This window comes from Myxocyprinus asiaticus, chromosome 31 (assembly GCF_019703515.2).
Source record: "Myxocyprinus asiaticus isolate MX2 ecotype Aquarium Trade chromosome 31, UBuf_Myxa_2, whole genome shotgun sequence".
Taxonomy (NCBI): Eukaryota; Metazoa; Chordata; class Actinopteri; order Cypriniformes; family Catostomidae; genus Myxocyprinus; species Myxocyprinus asiaticus.
Window position 1 is genome coordinate 16,878,169 of NC_059374.1, and position 6,717 is coordinate 16,884,885.

Consider the following 6,717-nt stretch of genomic DNA (forward strand, 5'->3'; position numbering starts at 1 on the left):
AATGTGTAGCAACACCAAACAAAGCGATGCCAGGCATTCTTACACTACACGAAACCTGAGCGTACATCGTAATGCAAATGCCACACGATGCACGCAACAGGTGACAAAAACAAGACAGGACACCTGTGTGAGAGTTCGCCCACAAAACACACCCAACACCATAGACCGAAGTGACCGAAACTCAGCACAACATGAAGACAGCTTGTGATGCGGGCGCGCAACGCGAGGTGCACCCATATTCGTGAGAGACAGACATAAACTTGCATGCTGCCAAGATGACGTAAGTGCAATGCACCCACGTCAATAACAGACAGATATGGAGCATGAGTGTCCGGATCCCGACACCAGCCGAAACCGAACCAGACAGGAAGTCAGGACCCAGACACCATACTCCAGACATGAAACAAGACAGACCAAAGAGCGCACGGCAGGGAATACAACCGAAACTGTGCGCCCACATAAAGACAGACAACGAAGCACAAGACAGACATGGGACGATAATGCTACGTTCCTGTTAGACAAAAACCCCGACTGACAGAGTGACAGGACCGAGACAATGGCTTGCTGGTTTGAAACAACATGAGCATGAGTAAATTATGACAAAACGTGTCATGATCCTTCTCTGTCTGCCTTTCTGTCTTTGTCAGTTTTTCATCTGTGTGAGTTTGTTTTATGTATGAGCACATAGCTTAGGCTAATGTTTTCATTTGCCATGTGCTCTCCGAACTCCACCCCCTCATTCCCTCTGGCATCACTTCTAGTTTAGTCCTCGTTATGTTGATTATCTGCACCTGTCCCTCATGTATGTTCCTCTATTTATTGTGCCCTCTTTCCTCTTGTGTTTGTTGAATTATTTTGTGACTTTTGTTAGTATTCTTGTCTGTCCTAGTTCCAGTCCTGTTTCCGGTCGGTCCTATTTGTTTATATTCTGGTTTGTGTTTCATTTTGTTTTTCTCTCCCTTGTGAGAGTTTTGTGTTCCTTGTTTGTTTCAGTTGTTAAATAAAAGTATTTTATTTTACTCATTCCTGCGCTTGGGTCCTCCTTATTGCTTATGTTTCCTGACAGAACGTTCATTTTTGGATGAACTCTCTATTTAATAATGAATTTAAGCCACGGTCACACCTGCTTTTGAGCATATGAAATTACTTCGAACCCTACAACAAAGGATATAAAGGAAAGTTGTTTTGAGGCTGCCCTTCAGCCAACCACCAGAGGGAGCCCTCTCCAGAATACTGACACTGTACCGTTTCTTCTATGGTGACTTCCTGTTTGCATCCTACAAATAGCCATGCTTTTCCATTGTTACTTTGCAAAGTATTGCCAGTTTCACTGCCTTGTCAAGTGTTATTCTCATTGCCTGTTTATTGCCTACTTGTTATAACCATTGTGCCTGCTTTACTGGATTACTGATTTTGGATTACTGTTTTGCACTGTTTGCCTGGTTGGACTGATTACCTGTGAAATGACTACTTTGCCTGCTTCAACGATTACGTCTCTGCCTTGTAGCATGGATTTGTCTGATGATTGTAATATACTTCTTGCATATGGATTCTACCTTTGCCTCCATGTCGAGTCCATTACAGATTATGTGCCTGATGGTAAATCCTATAGTATCGTTTGAAGATTTATGTTGTCTTAAACATGAAAATACGTAAATTAATGTTGTGTCCGCTATAAATCACATTGTATAACTAAGAAACAAATGGTTGAATTAAACGTTTTTCTTCGTGGTTCCAATAAGCATGCTAACAGATTAGCCTGAAACGCTAACATTCCATCATGCATTCCCTATTGTCCAATTATCCTACTTAGGCAATATATTCAGTGCAAATGATTCACGTAATTTTATTAAAATTATGATTTTAGTGCTATATGGTAAATGGAAATGGTAGTACTAAATTTACTGACTGTATTTACATGATCAGCTACAACAGACACTTCTGATCAAGCAATTACAAATAACTACCCAATAGGGACATGATTTAATGGGGGGACTAAATATATTCATAGCACTGGTCTCCCACATTCGGATGCATATGAATGGCAGTCAGTTGAGTGCAAAGTCTACTGTGTCCATGCCTTAAATGTATTAACAAAGATTTGTCTCTATTTTATGTGAAGACAAGGATCTGTGGTATCAGTCCCATGGTATCAGTCACAAAACAACTGGCTCACGTGGGTGTATTTAGACATTTCTGACAGAATATCATGTTTGACTCACTAATAAAAAGTTGGATAAAGGGAATAAATCATGTCCATTTTTTTTCATTCTTTCTTAATTCAGTGAAATGGAATGAGACCCTGTGAAGTCGCAGATGAAAGCTAATGGACATCTCAAGGCATTCAGAGCAGCACACAGATTAGCCCTGAGGTCAAACTGGAAGAGGGAAGACATTCTCATATAATTAAAGTTCACAAATGGATGGATGGATTTTAATACATTAAAGGAATATTTCATCTTAAAATAAAAATGTTGTCATCATTTACTCATCCTCATGTCTTTCCAAACTCCTGTGACTGACTGACTGACTTCTGTGGACACAAAAGGAGTTTATAGCAATTTCCAGCAGTAATGTTCTGCTGGTCCCCTTCCAATTTCATTGTGCTACTTCCAATTTTACATTGTGTCCTGTCACCTTGTCAGGTTGGGTTTTGTCTGACGAGGACCATGGCATCATCGTCCCCTGTCTGTCTTGTGTTTCACGTCCAGGGCGTGGTGTCTGGATCCTGACTTCCTGTCTGGTTCGGTTTTGGTCTGTGTCGGGATCTGGACACTCATGCTCCATGTCATGTTTGTTTTGTTCCATGCATGTTGTTTTCGCCCTCATGTGTTTCAGGTGCCGCTGGCACGCAGAATCAGCATTTCTATGGGAACCCTGATTGTTTAAATGGGAACGCTGATCATGCCAACTTTCAGCTGCACCTGTCCCTTGTTTGTTCTTGCCTATACTAATCCTCTCGTGTGTCATGTCCTTGGCTGGATTGTCTGATTTAATGTTAAATGTGGTTCAGTCACTGTGGATGTCGAGGAATAGATTTGTGGAATCCTTTGTTGAAGCTTAGTGAGGTGCAGAATGACACCCAGCAGGTCTTTACACGCAGTGAACTGGAAGGCAACCACACACCCGACACATGGGCAACCAATAGATACACGAGACAGGACCAACTAGGCAGAGAGTGTAAGGTTAGTTACTTCACAACAAACAACAATATAGCGAGACATTCGGTCAACACTGACCTACATTTAACATTAATCGGAACAATCCAGCCAAGCATGGACCCAGCGGAGGAATCCACACTTCGCTCCGCCCTCTCTCAGCAGGGAGCTTTGCTGGGATGTCAGCAGGATCAAATCTCCACATCTAACTGGAGATGATGGCTTTGTAGCTCGCCGAGCTCACCTCTGTCGTGCGGCAGCTCCACCTATCTCCCGATACCACGAAGGCCATTCTCCTGCCGCTGACAATGCCCACGGCCACGGAGGCCATTTCCCTGCAGCTACCAGCGCCACTGGCCATGAAGGCCGTTCCCATGCTGCTGCCAGTGCCCACGGCCACGGAGGCCGTTCCCCTGCTGCTGCCAGCGCCCACAGTCACTGAGGTCGTTCCCCTGCTGCTGCCAGCACCCACGGCCAGGTCGTTCCCCTGCCGCTGCTCTATGTTCTGTTTGTTTTTTTCCAAGCATGTGTTTCAGGTGCCGCTGACATGCAAATCAGCATTTCTATGCGAACCCTGATTGTTTCTATGGGAACGCTGATCATGCCAACTTTCAGCTACGTGTGGCACCTGCCCCTTATTTGTTCATGCCTATATTAATCCCTTCGTGTGTTATGTCCTTGGCTGGATTGTCTGATTTATTGTTAAATGTAGTTCAGTGTTGACTGAATGTCTCACTAGATTGTTGTTTGGTGTAAAGTAACTAACCTTACACTCTGCTTAGTTGGTCCTGTCTCATTTATCTGTTGGTTGCCTTCCAGTTCGCTGCGTGTCAGCTTGGTTTCCACGGAGGATACCTCATCTTTGCCCGTGTGTCGGGAGCTAGATCGCTTTACCCTGCTGGGCATCATTCTGCACCTCACTAACCTTAAATGTAGGATTCCACAAATCTATTCCTCGACATCCACAGTGACTGCTCACATTTATTGTAAATAAATCCATTGAACCGTTCCTTTACATTTGGGTCTGTATGTCTCGCTATTGCACGCTTCACATTGTAAAAAAAAAAAAAGACATTCTGCTATACTTGTCCTTTGGTGTTCCATGGAAGAAAGAAAGTCACATGGGTTTGGAAATACTACATATTGGTTAGTAAATAATGATAGATTTAAAATTTTGGGTTAACTATCCTTTTAACTAGTTCCTCCAATGCCAGTTTAAACGAAGACATCGTCTGTCAGCTCTCTTATCCCATACGCATTAATTGCATTAGTAGTTTTAGGGGGGTTTCAGTTATAAATCTGATACCCATGTCAGTTTTAACACGGACTAATTTGAATGCAGACTCTTCCTCCTGGACTGCTTTTGGAGCCTTTTGTTGGGTTGGCAGAGTGACAAACCTGGGGCTTGTCTTTGGCTTGTCGGGAAGAGATAATGCAATGACAAGCCTGGAGGCTGTGTTATAGTCATTAAAATGCCATGGGAGCACTCATCAGAGGCTACAACAGCAAACCTGGACTAAAAGACTGTAATTTGTAGAACGGTTGCTTTTCAATGGACCTTGGCAGGGCCAAATAACAGCCAGGGTGGCACTGGTCCACCAAGATTGTCAGCTGGTTCACCCATACAAAGCTGCCCAAATAAATTTATGGTTTGGAAATAAATAATAAATAAAATAAAGAAACTGCATTTTGTTGCACACATCATTTTCAAAGTTACATATCCATTGCACTATATTTCAGATGTACACTACCATTCAAAAGTTTAGGGTCACTTACTAATTTTTTTGAGTATAATTTTTTTTTTTTTTTTTTTTTTTTTTTTTCACATTTTAGAATAATAGTGAAGTCATCACAACTATGGAATAACAGAAATGGAAATATGGGAATTATGTTGTGACTAAAAAAATCCAAAATAAATCAAAACTATGTTATATTTTATCATCTTCAAAGTGGCCACACTTTGCCTAGATTTTGAAGAAATGTACTCTTGGCATTTTCTCAACCAACTTCTTGAGGTATCACCCTGGGATGCTTTTTAAACAGTATTGAAGGAGTTCCCATCTATATGCTGGGCACTTAGTGGCTGCTTTTCTTAATTATTTGGTTCAAGTCATCCATTTCAAAAACTTTATTTTTTTAAAATACATTTTTAGTTTTGTAATTAAATAAATGAATATGTTGGCACAATTATATTTTTGTCTACAAAACTAATTTCAAACATTTAAGCATACGCCTTCAGATCAAAAGATTTTTAAGATCACGAGAAACCCATTTCAGGCAAGTGATCCCAAACATTTGAACGGTAGTGTATATATATAAAGTAGTTCACGCTGACCTAACCAGTGAGCCGCAAAGCTATTTTGACCTGTGCTGTGTGGTCTTGTCACACATTTGGGGTGAATACTGTATCTATTGTACAAATAACAAATGGTAAATTTGATAGTAAAATGGCCAGTAGTTGCAAACTTCAGAATCTCTGCAGAAGAGTTAGGTCATTTGAGTATTTTTCTCCTACTGTTTTATGAATTCTGAGGATTCGGACATGCTACTCATTTGACATAAAGATTTAGGCAATACTATAAAGTAGGGAAGTAGGTATATATGGACTTGGGAATTGTCTCATACATGCTAAGGAAAAGGGTGATCTTCATATTATTCTCACTTAAATTTGAGAATAGTCACAGAGTGGAGGTCCTCTCTATTTCACCAAGATTAATTCACTCTGAGATTTCTGGCCTTACCACAGGTAGGAACCTTATTTAATTTCACATAAATAAAAACAAGGCTTTGAGGGATAGACATGTTCTCTGTTCATTAGATTGTTTTTACTGAATATTTTTTGGAGACATGCATTTTCAATGTTTTTTCGGCTGTAGTACAACAGTACAGCCTATTGCAGACGTTGTACTTCCATCCCTCACAGCACCATTTTCATTTGTATAAAATTAAATATGGCATCTACCCTGATATAGGTCTATTGCAAGCTTTGGTATAAAGTTGAGGGTAGTGTTCAGTGCACATTTGGGGGTCTCAGTATGGTGGGTTTCTCATGTTGATTTCATTAAGAAATGAAGCAGTTTTGCTGAGATTACAGTCTAATCATCTTAGAAACAGTATTTCATGGAGGTCTGATTGAATAGAAAGTAATAAAATCCAAGCAAGCAGCACATCTCCTTGTGGCCACTCCAATACCTCATTTTGTGCAAGTCACACAAGATTAAGCCACTGCCGGCCATGCTGATTACACTCCCAGTGTAATATCATGGTTGTATTTTTTTTTCTCCAGAATACCTCTTTATGAGACAGATGAGACCATACCTTTAGATTCAGAGGCATCGTCTAAGTTTCTTCATATTAAAAGGCTCGTTAACATCTATTTCTGGACTCCCCAGTGATTGTGTTATGTCCTGTGCGTGACCTTTGGGATGGTGCCGATTAATAAACATGGAACACTGAGAGGAGAGTGACAAATCACGCCAGGGGTTTATTATTAGTGCAGTGCAGAAATGAGTGAAGAATTCCTCTGAGATGCTGCAGAAGCCTGGTGACTGTTTTTGAG

General features: G+C 41.0%; 1 long non-coding RNA gene across 1 annotated transcript; it reads left to right on the forward strand.

The window, feature by feature from the left end:
* Positions 1 to 1,268: 1,268 nt before the first annotated feature.
* LOC127422467 (uncharacterized) lies at positions 1,269 to 3,094 on the forward strand. The gene is made up of 3 exons (XR_007894171.1): positions 1,269 to 1,599; positions 2,123 to 2,176; positions 2,286 to 3,094. It is a non-coding gene; the product is annotated as an uncharacterized LOC127422467 (long non-coding RNA).
* The last annotated feature ends 3,623 nt before the right edge of the window (positions 3,095 to 6,717 follow it).